Here is a 16,461-nt window from a genome sequence, read left to right on the forward strand (position 1 = left end):
ATGCCGATCCCTTGGTTTGATCATCATGGAAAAGCAAGGGTTATTCAATGTCATGAGGTTAACCACTGATATTTCTTGAATTGAAGTGCAGTCAACATGCAAACGTGGGCTAATAGGTTTCAAGTTAAAAACTGTTCACCCACCATCCTACCATGCAAAAACCTGAAAACACGTAACCTCAGCCTTAAAGACAGTTCCTATCCCACTGTTATCAAACTCTTAAATGGACAACTTGTACGATAAGATGAACTCTTAACCTCACAGTCTACCTCATTATGTTCTTGCACTTTATTGTTTACCAGGACTGCACTTTCTCTGTAGCTTTTACATTTTATTCTGCATTGTTATTGTTTTACCATGTTCTATTACGATGCGCTGTGTAATGGTTTGATCTGTACGAACAATACGCAAGGCAAGTTTTTCACTGATACTTGGTAGTCAACCAACACCAGCATCAATACCTCTATCAGATTTCAAACTTCTCTGAACATATAAAAAATTCCCCTTTTTCTCTAAATTTGATCCAATACATTTTCTGAGAAAAATCCCTACCTTTTTTAATTACTAGGCAGTGATCATAAATTATTTACCAGTAATCAAATTCCTTTCAGATTATTTATTTCATCCAACTCCTTAATTTTGATTGACTGATTTATACCAATATTGTGGTACTATTAATGAAGCTGAAATCACAATAAAATGCACGACTGTCTCATGCAACTTTCAAGTAACCAAGCAACTAATAAAATATTTCTTAGTGAACATTACTAATAACTGTGTGGGACTCTGAAGTGATCTATTATTTGAAGTTCAAAGTTGAAAGCAGGAGGAGAAGATGGCGGTGCGATGAAGCATGCGCAGCCTCACAGTGCACAATCTGATTTGATGGAGACAGACGTGAGGAGCACAGAGGAACATCTGGAGAAACTTCTGAAATGCCCGCTCCGCTGCCACTGCTACTGTGCAGTCGAGAATCTCCGGAGGGGAAGGCCCTGAATCCTCGGCTTTGCCTGTCACTTGGCAGTCAGGGCCGGGATCAAAGCGCTCGGCAGAGATGGTGCTCGGTGCTCGGTGTCCGAGGGCTGGTCGGAGGCTCAAGGTTTTCCGACAGACTCAAGAGTAGGCTGTGGTCAGATGCTTCCAAGGTGCTGCATCGGCAAGTTTGCGGCGCTGGAGGTTCATGGCAGGAAGAGTTTTCTTCCTTCTACAGTCTGCGTGAGCTGTTGGGGCTATCGGGACTTGAGACTTTTTTTTACCGTGCCCATGGTCTGTTCTTTATCAAATTGCGGCATTGCTTTGCACTGTTGTAACTATAAGTTGTAATTATGTGGTTTTTGTCAGTTTTTTAGTGTTGGTCTGTCTTGTGTTTCTGTGAAATCATACTGGAGAAATATTGTATCATTTCTTAATGCATGCACTACTAAATGACAATAAACGAGGACTGTGTGTCCTCATAATCTAAATCTAAATTGATTATCATAGTACATGTATGTCACCATATACAACCCTGTGATTCATTTTCTTGCAGGCATACTCAATAAATCCAATAACCACAATAGAATAAATGAAAGACCACACCAACAGGGCAGACAATCAGTGTGCAAATAACAACAAACTCTGCAAAATACAAAAAAGAAAGAAAAAGTAATAATAAATAACAATAAAAATAATAATATACAAGTAATAAATATTGAGGGACATGAGGCGAAGAGCCCTTGAAAGTGAGTCCATGGGTTACGGGAACAGTTCACTGACGAGGCAATTGAAGTTGACTGAAGTTATTCCTGCTGGTTCAAGAGCCTGATTGTTGAGAGGTAATAGCTGTTCCTGAACCTGGTGGTCTGAATTTTGAGGCTCCTGTACCTTCTTCCAGATAGCAGAAATGAAAAGAGAGCATGACCGGGATGTTGGGGTCCCTTATGATGGATGCTGCTTTTCTGCAAAAATTCTCTGTGTAGGTGTGCTCAATGGTGGGGAGGCCTTTACCTGAGATGGGTTGTGGTGCATCCACTACTTTTTTGTAGGAATTTCTTTTCAAGAACATTAGTGTTTCCATACCAGGCTCTGATGCAACCAGTCAATATGCTCTCCACCAAATATCGATAGAAGTTTGCCAACATTTTAAATGTCATATGGAATCTTCACAAACTCCTAAGAAAAGCACTGTCGTGCTTTCTTCATGAAATGATACAACCAAGGAATTTAAAGTTGCTGATCCTTTGGTCCCCTGACGAGAACTGGTTCATGTATCTCCAGTTTCCTCCTGTACTCAATAATCAGCTCCTTGGTCTTGCTGACATTGAGTAAGACGTTATTGTTGTGGCACCACTCAGTCCGATTTTCAATCTCCCTCCTATATGCTGATTCATTATGTAATGTACAGGTCTATTTCTCCTAGAGCAGTGACTCCCCTTAGCACTTCATATGGACTGATAACTTACCTATATGCATTAATCTGTGGCCTAAGCATGTGTATTGATTCCCCCTTCCCCTCCCCCAATGTGAATACACCAGTTAAAGCCATCTCCCACATTTGTACTTTTAGTTAATTGATACGTAGTTGCACAGACACAACGACCTGAAGGCTAGAGAATATCACCAACTGCACCAACCATTAGGGGATGATAAGAGGGAGAGAGACAACAAGAGGAAAGAGTTAAACAGTATGGAGAAGGCTATCAAGGATGCTAACAAAGAGACACGTGATGAACTGCATAGTACACAGTGAAAGATGCACAACTAGCAAAGTTAAAGTGAAAATAATGTGGTGATGGCTTTAGTTGGGAAAATTGACAGATTTGATAGTGCTAATAAAGGCTGGGAGTCATATATCGAAAGGGTTGAACAGTATTGTAAGGCAAACCATGTGGATGAGGAAAAGAAAACCACAGTGCTTTTTAGCTTAATGGATAGAAACATAGAAAACCTACAGCACAATACAGGCCCTTCAGCCCAAAATGCTGTGCCGAACATGTCCCTACCTTAGAAATTACTAGGGTTACCCATAGCCCTCTATTTTCCTAAGCTCCATGTACCTATCCAAAAGTCTCTTAAAAGATACAGGCTCTTATGTAACCTAGTAACTCCTGAAAAACCAGCAAGCAAGACTTTTGAAAAAAATTGTTACAATTTTACAAAATCACTTGTGCTCTAAGCCACTGGTAATAGCTGAGAGATTTAGATTTTACAAAGGGAACCAGTCAAAGGATGAAGGTATTGCTGAATATATTGCAGAACTGCGCAAACTTTTCCAAAACTGTGACTTCAGAGATGGACTTTCTGATATATTAAGGGATAGGCTTGTATGTGGCATGCATTATCAAAGCACACAAAAGAGGCTGTTCTCAGAAAGGGGTCTGACTTCAGAATGGGTATTGACCATGGCAATATCATTAGAGACAGCAGCAAAGGATGCAGCAGAACTACAGAAAAAGAGTGTAGAGAAATTCACAAAACAACCCCGAATGAAGCAAAACGCCAAAGACGTTATCAATGTGGCAAATCCTCCCATAATGGAAATGACTGTTGGTTCAAAGAAAAAATTTGCAGAAAGTTAACATAGAGAGAATAAGCAAGAGAAAAAACACAATCAAAGAGAAAAGCCACATTGACTGAAGAGTTTCACACACAAAGCAGGATCAGAGTCAGACACAGGTGAACTGTCGTGCCGAGAACAGCACAGTATTACTGAAGCGGATCACAAAATCATCTGGATCACAATAGGTGTGTCCGGTGTAAAACTGAAAATGGAGCTGGATACAGTGTCAGCTTTGCCTATAATTCCAGAGGCTGACTACAACAGATTGTTTTCTAACCTACCATTAGAGACGACCTCAGTGATGCTAAAGACCTACACAGGTGAATAAGTGTTTCCCAAAAGCAAACTGAATGTGAATGTGATGTTTGGTGGCCAAACACAGCAGTTTAGAGCTTTATGTGTTGAAAAGTGGAGGGCCAGCACTTTTCGGGCATGAACGGTTGAGAAAAATCCAACTAGACTGGCACTCAAAGTTCTCAATGTGACATTAACAGGCAACAGCAGCCCAAATGGTAGCACTAACCAGAGACTGTCACAGCCGCTCAAAGCTAACGGGAAGATGTTTGAGAAGGGGATTGGTAAACTCAAAGGCATGAAGGCCAGAATTGAATTGAATGAATCAGCAACACCAAGATTCCACAAAGCACGTCCAGTGCCTTACGCATTATGTCCCAAAGTAGATGCTGAACTGCTGAGCTTGGAGGCATCTGGAATTCTCTCCAAGCTTGAGTGAAGCAATTGGGCCATGACCATTGTCCCGGTGATCAAGAAAAGGAAGGCTGGAGCCGTTCGCTTATGTGGGGATTTCACATCAACCCTCTGCTGCACACTGTGCAGTATCCCCTGCCACAAATAGAAGACATTTTTGCATCTTTGACAGGTGAAGGGAGGTTTTCAAAGATTGACTTGTCACAAGCCTATCTGCAAATGGAGATTGGGGATTCAAGCAGTAAGTTCCTCACAATAAACATTCAGAATGGACCGGTACAATATAATTGTCTCATCTTTGCTCTAGCAATTTGGCAAAGAGCAATACACCAAATGCTCCAAGATATCCCAGGAACACAATGTTACTTTGATGACATCATCATGACTGGCACGAATGATGACGAGCCCCTCCGGAACCTTGGTAAAGTGCTTACCAGGCTGAGTGAGCATGGTCTGCGCACAAAGAGAGAGAAATGTGAGTTTTTCAATAATGAAATCTCATATTGTGGATATGCTATTGACAAGTATGGCTTACATAAGTCACAAGAGAAGATTGAAGCAGTGCTACAAGCACCCAGACCGGAAAATGTGTCACAACTCAGGTCATAATTGGACCTTGTAAACTACTACCACCGGTTTCTCCCAAACACTGCGACAGTGCTGTATCCACTGAACTCACTGTTACAGACAGGAGCAAAGTGGGAATGGTCAGAAAGACGTGAAAGGGCATTCTAGGAAACAAAGATGAACTGTTCACCCATCAGACTGGCGTGTGATGCACCCCAATAGCATAGGAGCTGTTTTGTCACATGCTATGAAAGATGAAGCTAAACATCCAATTGTGTTTGCTTCAAGATCTCAGACTAGCGCAGAACGCAACTACGCACAGATCGACTGAGAGGTACTTAGTCTAGGATGGGGAATAAATAAGTTCCACCACTATCTCTATGGACAAAAGTTTACACTAGTGACAGATCACCAGCCACTTGTGTCCATTTTCAATACCAGGAACGGAATTCCGGTGGTCTGCTACTCCGTTACAATAATGGGCACTGTTCCTAGGAGCCCACTCTTATGACATAGAGTTCAATGGTATCAAACAACACAGCAAAGCTGACAGTTTGTCACATCTTCCAATATTGGCAACTGAAGAAGAAAAGTCTTCATACTGTGACCCAGCAGAGGTGTTCCACACACATTGGTGGACCATTACCGGTAACAAATTCCGAAATACAAAGAGAAGCAAGGAATGACCCAACATTGTCAAAAGTCTATGACGTCACCATGGAAGAATGGCCAGCTCATGGTAACCCCATGTTTCCAGAGTTCTCAGTGAGATGAGACCAACTGTCGGTATGTCAAAGAACACTGATGTGTGGATCTTCTGTTGTGGTTCTCTCTAATCTGCACACTATAGTGTTAGAAAATCTGCATGGGAGATATGCGAACAGTTCCAGCCTTCTCTTTCTTGATCACCAGGAGAATCTTGCCAGGGAGAGAGAGAACCTGTGGGTTGCCGGATGCCGGAAGAATTGTGATACTCTTTGGGGTAACCGCAAGGTCTGTGTCTTTGCTATCGCTTAGCTCACGCTTGTGCTCGGTAGCCGGTGTGCTTTTTGTTTTGCAGGTGGGGGAGGGGGGATTGTTGCTCACCGCTGCTTAAACGCAGGGGAGAGCTTTGGGGTTCTCACGTTTAACTGTCAGTTCACTCTTTGGATCACTTCTCTGTTTTCATGGATGTTTTGCGAAGAAAAGCATTTCAGGATGTATATTGTACACATTTCTCTGACATTAAATTGAACCTTTGAACCTTTGAATGACACCTGGGTACAGTCAAGATGAAGAGTCTCGCTGGGAGCTGTGTAGTGGCCAGGAATAGATAGACAGATTGAGGATTTGACTAAAAGCTCTTTGGGATGCCAAAACGTTCAAAATGCAACCCCATAGACACCATTGCACACATGGGAGTGGCCATCATCACCATGGCAAAGAGTACATATTGACCTTGCTGGACCATTCATGGACTCCATATTTTTGATTGCTGTGAATGCTCATTTGAAGTAGCCAGAGATCATACCAGAGAAGTCAACCACCTCAGAAAAATCTGTTTCCACTCAGGGTACTACCTTCGCTAGAAATGACTTACCTGAACAAATTGTGAGTGGCAACATACCACAATACACATCAGAAGAATTCCGACTGTTCGTGAAGAAAAATGGCATCAGACATTTGAAGTCAGTTCCTCACCATCCAGCAATGAATGGGTTAGCTGAAAGGTTTATCCAAACCTTCAAGAAGTCCATTAAAGCGATGAACAAGGAGGACACTTCTCTACAGCAAAAGTGGACAATTTCCTTTTTGTATATTGGAACTCTGCTCATGTAATGACAAATCAGACACCTGCAATGCTGTTCATGAACAGGAATCTGAGATCTCGCATAGACCTCCTGAAACCAGACCTACAGAGGGAACTGCAGAATAAACAGTTCAACCAGTTGCCAAATGAATCAGCAAGAAGCTTCAAGATTGGACAGGAAGACCTAGTATGTGATTACCAAGAGGGCAAGTGGACACCTGATAGGATAGCTACAGGAACTGGGCCACTGATGTACACAGTGGATTTTGGAAATCAGACATGGAGACGTCATGTGGATGAGATGCTGGATACTCAACCGAAGAACACACCAGAGTCGATTGCATCCAACAAGACAGACACATTTCAGTCACTGGACTTACCTCTCAGCGATGATTATGTCACTGACAGCAACGTGACACTAGAAACCGAGAATGTTGTCTTAGACAAGACACCGACCACACCCGAAGCCACTCCACAGGTCCAGAGGTGCGATGAGAACATTGTCTTTGACAAGACACCTGCCAAACCAGATGCCACTTCACAAGTCTGGAGGCGCTATCCTGAAAGAAACAGCGCGCCACCGAGAGGACTGAATCTTTATTAGAGTGATGTTGGTTATGGACCGTTATTATGAACACTTGTTTATTTGAACATGGTTTGTGAAAGGGAAATTGAATGTTTTGTACACATACAGTTTTATGTTACGTTAATCTAAAGGGGGAAGAAGTGTAGTGTATGGATCTATTTCTTTTCAAGCACTGACTCTCCATAGCACTACGCATGGACTGATAACTTACCTATATTCATTGATATGTGATCTACATTGTTCTCTCTCTCTCTCACTGCAATGTGAATATGCCAATTAAAGCCATCTCCCATGTGTGTGCTTTTATTTAATTGATATGTAGTTGCATAGACACATCACATCACCACCTTTGATTTGGCTTACGACAGTGGCATCGTCAGTAAACTTAATATGGCATTGGAGCTGCATTTAACCAACGTCAAATGGAAGCTACTGGAAAAGGGCATCTACCGGACATTCGTGCAATCATGAAGATGGCACACCAGTGGCTCAACTTCATTATATGCTTGAGGAAATTTGGTATGTCACCAAAGATGCTTGCAAAACTCTACACATGTACAGAGGAGGGCATTCTGACTGGTTACATTATAGCTTGGTACGGCGGCTCCAAACCGCAGGATCACAAGGGTCTGTAGAAAGTTGCCATTTCTATTACATGCACAACCTTCCCTGCCATCAACCACATCTTCCAGATGTAGTGCTTCAAGAAGTTGGCATTCATCCTTGCGCATATTCACCATCCAAGATATACTCTCTTCTTGATGCTCCAACCAGGGGAAAGGTTGTAGTTCTTTTTTGCACCTTGTGGAGCATCAGGCAGCAAACTTGCCGTTTCTTTAGCATTTTGCCTGTTTTTACAGAAGTCCACGATGCTAACTCAACGATCAACCTAGTGCAGATGGAAAGCATACAAAGAGCCAGCCAGATTCTAACCCAGGAGCACTTGCTTTGAAGTTTGGTGCAGATGACACTACGGCACCAGCTGGCAGAAAGGAGGTAAAGATCCTAAAGATCCACAGTCAATAATACAGACACATTTTCTTCCCCACTGCCATCAGATCTCATAATGGTCCACAAACCTATGAACACTAACGCGTTATTCCTTGATTTTGCATTATTTAGTTTGTAATTTATAGTAATTTTATGTCTTTGCACTGTACTGCTGCAAAACAACAAATTTCACTTCATAAGACAGTGCTAAATCCAATTCAAATTCAGCAACTCTGAAGAAGCTCAACACCATTACAAATGAATCTGCCTGATTAGTACCCTATCTGCCACCCCAAACCTTTGCAGGAGCTGCAGTGTGCATCATTTGCAAACAGGGTTACAGCTACCCGCCCTGAACTACCAAGACTTGTCGAGGTGTTCCTCCGTCCTTAAAAGTTCATCATTACATTTCAGTCCTTACCTTCTTATCTTCTCCCCCAATCACTTCTCCATATCTTTCTACCTTTAACCTTCGCTACCTCATTCTGTCTCCCCGTCATTTGATCTTCCTATTTATATCGTCCTTGGACTTTGCTTCTTTACATGCACTGCACTTTTCACTAACTGTATTATAATATTCAGCATTCCGTTTCACAAGCAAAAGAAAATCTGCAGATTCTGGAAATCTATTTAACACACACAATGCTGGAGGAACTCAGCAGGCCAGGCAGCATCTATGGGGAAGAGTACAGTGGACGTTTTGTGCCGAGCCCCTTCAGCAGGACTGGAGAAGGAGGAAGCAAGTCCAGAGACGTGAAGCCTGGAGCAGGCCCACAGCCTCAGCAGAGAGCGGAGCAACGTGGCAGAGCCGCAAGCAGCAAGCAGAACTGGCCTAAGCTTCACCTTCAGTCCTGACACCCTGACTTCTCAATCCATCTGGTTTTCCTTTTTCCTACCTCGACAGACAATACTCTGCAATACCAGGCACAAGTATGTAGCCAGTCTACCGATGACTTCTGTACATTACTGTATTTGACAAAGTGGAGCAGAGAGTGAGTTTGTAAGCCTGGTGTGAGCAAAGGATGTTGGGAATGGCGAGGTTGGAATACCGTGGGAGCACTGTGGGACAGGTGGCATAAAAGGAGCGCCAGGCATGGGGGGAAGGGGCGTGGGTGCAGACACACCCAGTCCTGAGACACCAGGCAAGGTCCCGTCTCCCTTCCATTTTCCCAACCATAATTCCCCTCCCCCTGCCCCCTTCCCACTCTCAGTCCACAATAGAGACCCATTTCAGAAACAGGTTTATCAGCACTCACATGTCATGAAATTTGTTTTTTTTTGCAACAGCAGCAGTACAGTGCAATATATACAATTACTACAGTACTGTGCAAAAGTCTCAGGCATCCTAGCAATATATCCTGTATGTGCCTTAGACATTTTCAGTCATGTCCTTGTATTTGACACCATGTGTCTGGATGACACACATGCATTATGGCACATGCGACAATAACAAACTAATACCAACATTCTATCTCTCTCCTATCCACTCAGCCCACGCTCCACTTCCTTGTCTGCTCCTAAACTTGCTGCTAACTCTGACGTTTCAGAGATTGTTCCCTTCACACAGTGCTGACACTTCTAACAAAGGTTCTGAACCTGGAACAGGGTGAGAGTAACTAGATTTCTAAATGGCACAACTGATTTGAACCATTTGCACCTCCTGAACTGGCCATTTTCCTCCAAGAAACCTGAGCTTCTAACTGCCCCAGTTTGGATCTGAAGGGTGCTGTCAGACATTCACTGAGTTAGGGCCAGCAAAACAGAATGGAAGTGGCTGGTGAAGTTCATAGTCTATATGGTCACAGTACAACAGGGAAACACTTGAAAGCAGGCAGTGCCCTTCCATGGTATTATTTGGGTGGCACAGAAGCACAGCAAGTGGAGCCTGCGGTCAAGGTTCAATCCCGACCTTGGTTACCATCTTAGTGGACATGTCTCCCTGTAACCGTATGGGTTTCCCCCAGGTAGTCTGATATAGGGGCTGGGCTGATTTGGAAAAGTCAGTTATGGGCCAGAACATGGCAGTGGGGTTTGGGCCCAGAGTGTATCAATGCTCCAGGGCCTGGGTTTTAGAGCGAGTAATGACCCAATGTTTGGACAATTTAACTGCCAGGCCTGATGGATTGAAAAGGCAGGGTGTCGAGACCAGAGGAAAGGGTTAGGCCAGCTCTGCTTGCCGCTCCACTGAGGTGAGGTTGATGCTGTGGGCCTGCTCCAGGCTTCGGGCCTGTTCCAGGCTTCATGACTATGAACTCACTTTCATTCTGAATGCTGTTGCTGTTGCTTGTTTTTATTGTTTGCACAATTTGTGTTTTCTTTTCTCTCCCTTACACGTTTGTGTTCTTTTTAGTGGGTTAGTAAGTTTTTTTTGGATCTTTTGTTTTGTGGCTGCCTGTATGGAGACAAATGTCAAAGTTGTATAATGTATACATACTTTGATAATAAATGTACTTCAAGCTTCGAATGTTTTGAACTTTGATTTCCTCTCACTTGCCAAAGATGTGCAGAATGGTAGGATATTCGACCACAGTAAATTGGCCTTAGTGTGTAAATGAGTATAGGATCTGGGGAGAGTTGAAAAGAACATGAAGTCTATAAAAAGCGGGATTAATGTAAGATTAGTCTAAAGTTGGTGGCTGATAGTTGGTGCGAACTCTATTGGTCCAAAGGTGTATTTTTAATGCTGTATTTCTATATAACACCAGGGGGCTCCTCACAACAGAGGTAAGGGATATCAAACCTGGCAATGGCTGGTATAATTCAGAGATTTTGTGCTGGAGTGTACTTGGACTGAGCAGCTTTCAGTTGTGGCCAAGGTGGGATAGGTGCCCTGGAAAGCCTGAATGACCTGTGCACCCGAATCATCAAGTGTAGAACTGGTCTAGAAGAACATGGCTCTACCAAACCTGCGACCTGCAGCTGTGGAAAACAACAGGAGTCAGGGAGTTGCAATTTTATATGTAAATACTGGAAAATTCATCCCATTATGAGAAGTCTGCAAATCTAATCTGCCATTTACAAGGTTTGTTCTGATTCAATTAACCCAAATTTTCAATGACAAAAACCAGCAATGAATTCATGTTAAACATGAGAAATTCTGTAGATGCTCAAATCCAAAGCAACATTCACAAAATGCTGGAGAAACTCAGCAGGTCAGGTAGCATCTTGTCAAGTAATAATAGGAATTAATTCAACAACAATACAAATAAAAATATGTGTGACATATTAATTTTTTTTACTATTTGAGAAATCATTCAGTTCGGCACATAATCATTTATTGTGATTCTAAACGATTCTGGGAAAAGATTACAATACCAACCACCAAGTGTTTGTTATCTGTCTGCTGTGACTATGTGTCATGCACTTTAACAATTGAATCATTTATTATGAAAGCATTACACTCAGTGGGTTAAATAACACTAATGCAATCAGACCTCAGAATGCCAATTTCCCTGATGTTTTTATGCTCTTAAAAGCATCTCATCCTATGAGATATGACAGCACTGCTGACTGGCTGTTCAATAACAAACCACGTTAAGACATCAGTGGTATACAGACCAGTAATATTCCCAGATGCCAAAATGGAGCTGTAGTTTATGTTTCCAGTATCACATCTTCAAAGGCCAACAAAAATACAATATAGTAAATCTCAAAATGAAATATTCAAGCTCACATTTAACATTTGGAGAAGAGTTTGCTTTCAGATGTCAAGGGTGGATGTAACACTACAGTTTAAGGCAGATGGAGTTCAAACCAGATAAATGTGAGGTGGTTCATTTTGGTAGGTCAAGTATGATGGCAGAATATGGCATTAATGGTAAGACTCTTGGCAGTGTGGAGGATCAGAGGGATCTCGGGGTCCGAGTCCATAGGATACTCAAAGCTGCTACACAGATTGACTCTGTGGTTAAGAAGGCATATGGTGCATTGGCCTTCATCAATCGTGGGAGTGAGTTTAAGAGCCGAGAGGTAATGTTACAGCTATATAGGACCCTGGTCAGACCCCACTTGGAGTACTGTCGTCAATTCTGGTCGCCTCACTACAGGAAGAACGTGGAAACCACAGAAAGGGTGCAGAGGAGACTTACAAGGATGTTGCCTGGATAGGGGAGCATGCCTTATGAGAATAGGTTGAGTGAACTCAGCCTTTTCTCCTTGGAGCGACGGAGGATGAGAGGTGACCTGATAGAGGTGTATAAGGTGATGAGAGGCATTGATCGTGTGGATAGTCAGAGGCTTTTCCCTAGGGCTGAAATGGCTAGCCCAAGAGGGCATAGTTTTAAGGTGCTTGAAAGTAGGTACAGAGGAGATGTCAGGGATAAGTTTTTTACTCAGAGAGTGGTGAGTGTGTGGAATGGGCTGCTGGCGATGGTGGTGGAGGCAGAAACGATGGGGTCTTTTAAGAGATTCCTGGATGGGTACATGGAGCTCAGAAAATTAGAGGGCCATGGGTAAGCCTAGGTAGTTCTAAGGTAGAGACATGTTCAGCACAGCTTTTTGGGCTGAAGGGCCTGTATTGTGCTGTAGGTTTTCTATGTTTCTATGTTTAAGCATTATTGCTTCCATTACATGTGCCTTGGAGTTCTACATTACACCTGCAGCCCAGAATTTTCTTCCTCTCTGTTAGCCACACTGACAATTTCAGTAGCTTCATCAGACTATGTAATTGTGTCCCTAACATTTAAGTCCCAATCATACTTGTATGTCTTCAGCCAAAATCATGTTAGAACATGTGAATACCAGAAGGCCCCAGGTGCTGATTGAAAACCACCTTTAAACATGACTATGAGAAAATCTGAAGATGCTGGAAATCCAAACAACACAAACAAAATGATTGAGGAACTCAGCAAGTCTGGCAACGTCTATGGAAATGAATAGATAGTCAATGTTTCAGGCCAAGACACATGACTGCATGGTGTCAGAGGTGAAAACAAGTTAAATTGCAGTGCCTTACCTTCACCTCTACATTGTGTACAGTGACTAATAGTCATATGGGATGAAAGTTACTTTTAACAAAGATTTTGTGTATTATTTGTTTTGAAGGCCTCTTGGAGAATATGTGTTCTATTATATTTATGCTTCGTTTTTCTCCTGTCTCCTGACAGAAAATCTACCCATATAGACTCTTCCCCTCACCCCCAGTAATCACCTGTTCAATTTCCTGCCATCCTGCAGGAGAAAGAGAAACATCTCTGCATGAAAAACATGACTGAAAAACAGCTTTATCCCCAGGGTGACGTGCAACTGAACAATGCCTCATTTTAGGATTGTTTGTTTCTAATTCAGTTTTATCCCAAACGTTAAACTCAGACATTATTTTAAATGTAGTCATTGTGTTTTTAGTAACTGAATTACCAGCAAGCTGTTTTGCATTGAGTTTACTGGGATTATGATATACATGCTACTTCCTAAATATTTACCTCACCATTGCCTACTGCTAGTAAAAATCAGGCAACTATAACAAAATGGGAAGTTGTTCATTTATATTGACATGCATTCAAAAAAATGTCAATTAGTATTTCACTCCATCAATTCAAAAAACTATTTAATAAATATCTATGCTTCAGTCTTGGCAGAACATGTGGTATCCAAATGATTGCCTTTTTATAGATAATCCGAGTAATCACAGCCAATACCTTATGATCTGGTTTATCTACCTCTTTAAGATCTTCTTTAATAATCTAAACAGCTGAGTAAATGAAACAACCTTAGCAAAAATCATGTGGGCTGAACAAATTTAAATGATTGCTCGTTGGATTAACTTTACATTTCAAAGCAAAAACAAAGTGAATTAACTTCACACAGATGATTTCACAGAGAAAATATTTACCAAGTGATAAATGTGTTCTAAAAAGAACAAATGAAATAATACCACCAGGGCAATGTTTCCTTTGAAGGAAAATTAGCTCAAAGGATGATGTCAAGCTTTTTTTTGTAACAGTCTTCTACTGCCCTTTAAATCTTTTCTTGTATGTGTCAGTGCCAAATTCTTATCTGTGACAGTTGGATTCTGTAACTAGTTGTGTGAAAAAATATAGTCATCTGCATCTACCCCAAACCTGGATCTCTGTTGGCTGATCATGGAATCATGGAGAGGCAACATTATTGACTGTAGAATGTTTCTCAGGCTTTATATTTTTTATATATATATATATGTTCTGCACATTTCATGTCAGCACATTTTTCTGCAGAATGAATGATTTTTTGTGCACTGTAAAGTTAGTAATGTGTGTAGGAGTCATGTATCTGTTCTCTACCTGCTTTGTATTCTGTGTTGTGCATTAATCATGGTACCTAGTCACACAAGTGGATCATGGTGAAGGTGAATGGACTAAGTTAAGTATTCTTGCTTATTTAGCGGCAGTTTGTAGCTTGGGGCCGGTGGAGATCATATCTTTTACTGACCGCTGAATATCGCTGAATAATACTTGGCTTACATGGGTACACTCAAGTTCATCGGTTCGAGATTGTATGTTTGCTAATTGCTAATAATGGATCAAATAAAGGATTCAACTGTCTGGAACAATTATTTCATTTGAGCTGAGGGTGCCGTGCAAGTAAAACAACTCCATAGTGGTCACAGGCTAGCGGCAATTGCTTTGTTTAGGTTTTGCTGCTTCAATGCCGATGATTGGAGTACAGTTGTGCTTGCTTGTTTTTTTTCCTCTGTGTTTGTGTATGTGCTCGTGGGTGAGCATGTACTAATACTACAGCAAACGTCTTGAACCTCCTCTGTCAGGAGTGATATGGCCACTCCCTACTAAAAGGAATCATCCACTTCTCAGAACTGCAGTGTCATAAGGTGGTGGCTGGGAACAGACCCAAGTGCAAGACACAGACACTGAAGTACTAGGGACAGGACTAGGATACAGGGTGAGGGCTAGGACATGGACACGAAAACCGGGAACCCCGGTACAGGACTGGACAAGAGAGCTAGGAGCCCTGGCTTGGACTCCGAGCCAGAGAATGGACAAGGACCCAGAACCTGGGTCTTTCCTCTGGCTCGGACCCCAGAACTAGGCAAGGACGTGACTCCAGCTGGCAGGCAGGACGAGGCTGGAGTCTTCAGACTTGAGGCGAGGCTGGAGACAAGAGACTTGAGGTCTTGAAACTCCTCCTAGACAGTGCGCAGTACTCCTGTGCAGGGTGCGGACCATCTGGGTAGGGCACGGATCTCCACCTGATGGAGGCAAGGGACAGGAAGGGATAGGACCCACCACAGGGTAACAGCAATCTGGCCTGGCTTACCCGATGGAGGCAAGGGACAGGAAGGGACAGGACCCACCGCAGGGTAACGGCAATCTGGCCTGGCTTACCCGATGGAGGCAAGGGATAGGACCCACCACAGGGTAATGGCAATCTGGCCTGATTTACCCGGCAAAGGCAAAGGTACAGGGTGGCTCCAGGACAAGACTTCAGGCGAGACGAGGTGAGAGTTACCAGCAAGACAAGGCAAGGCTTCAGGCAATGCAAGGTGAGACAAGAACTTTAGGCGAGGTGAGAATTACCGGCAAGACAAGGCAAGGCTTCAGGCGAGGAAACAGAATGCAGGGGAAGGGATACAAGGAGTAAGGACAAGAACAATCCAGCAACCACGCCCTGGTCTCTGGAGGTATTTATGCAGCCAGCCCCAACGAGCATCAGCTGCCTCAATTAGTGCTCAACAGGAACAGAAACAGGGTAGACAGGAAAACCTGGAGCAAGGGTCGATGGACCGGACAGTGAACCGGAATGCAGACTTCACGGACCGGACCATGACATGGAGTGAGAACAGGTCATTTTTGAACCTAAAGTATCCCAAGAAGCAGTTATGGAAATAATGGATATGTGCAGTAATTGTCTTTTCAAATGTGCAATTGAAACTTGCAAACCATGAATAAATTATGTTCCTTAAAGAAAGCTTAAACATTCTGAAATGAATCCATTTCAATGTTTTTGCCCTGAGAGATGCTTAGCTATTCTAAATGTATTCCTGTACAGCCACAAACCTCGATTTGACTTAATTACAACCACTCCAAGACATTCCTTGAGTAAACATTATCATTCAAGAAAGTCTTCAATCAAGGATTATTAACACAGATTTTTGACACTCTGCTATGTTCCTGTTGATGGCTCCAAAGCCATTGACTGCTATATTTAGTGCTAGTAATCCCATTAAGAAAGTTCTGTGCTCTGTGAAGAATATATGGGAATCTGGTCATTTCAGGATTGGATTAGGAGAAACATTGTTATAAAACTTATTTTATGCAGATAAAACATGCAAAATGCTGGAGGAACTCAGCA

The 16,461-nt window shown here is 42.6% G+C and overlaps 1 protein-coding gene across 13 annotated transcripts in view; it reads right to left on the minus strand.

The window, feature by feature from the left end:
- Nucleotides 1–16,461, minus strand: part of LOC134359048 (uncharacterized) — a 279,403-nt gene that overhangs the window by 251,986 nt on the left and 10,956 nt on the right. Inside the window, exon 1 of one of the 13 annotated variants that reach the window (XM_063071893.1) lies at nucleotides 10,919–11,097. The exons of the other annotated variants lie outside the window; for them this stretch is intronic. The gene's annotated coding sequence lies outside the window, so the exon portion shown is untranslated. Of the gene's footprint in view, nucleotides 1–10,918; nucleotides 11,098–16,461 lie in introns of those variants that run through there. 13 annotated transcript variants of the gene reach the window in all.

The sequence above is a fragment of the Mobula hypostoma genome, chromosome 19 (assembly GCF_963921235.1).
Source record: "Mobula hypostoma chromosome 19, sMobHyp1.1, whole genome shotgun sequence".
NCBI lineage: Eukaryota > Metazoa > Chordata > Chondrichthyes > Myliobatiformes > Myliobatidae > Mobula > Mobula hypostoma.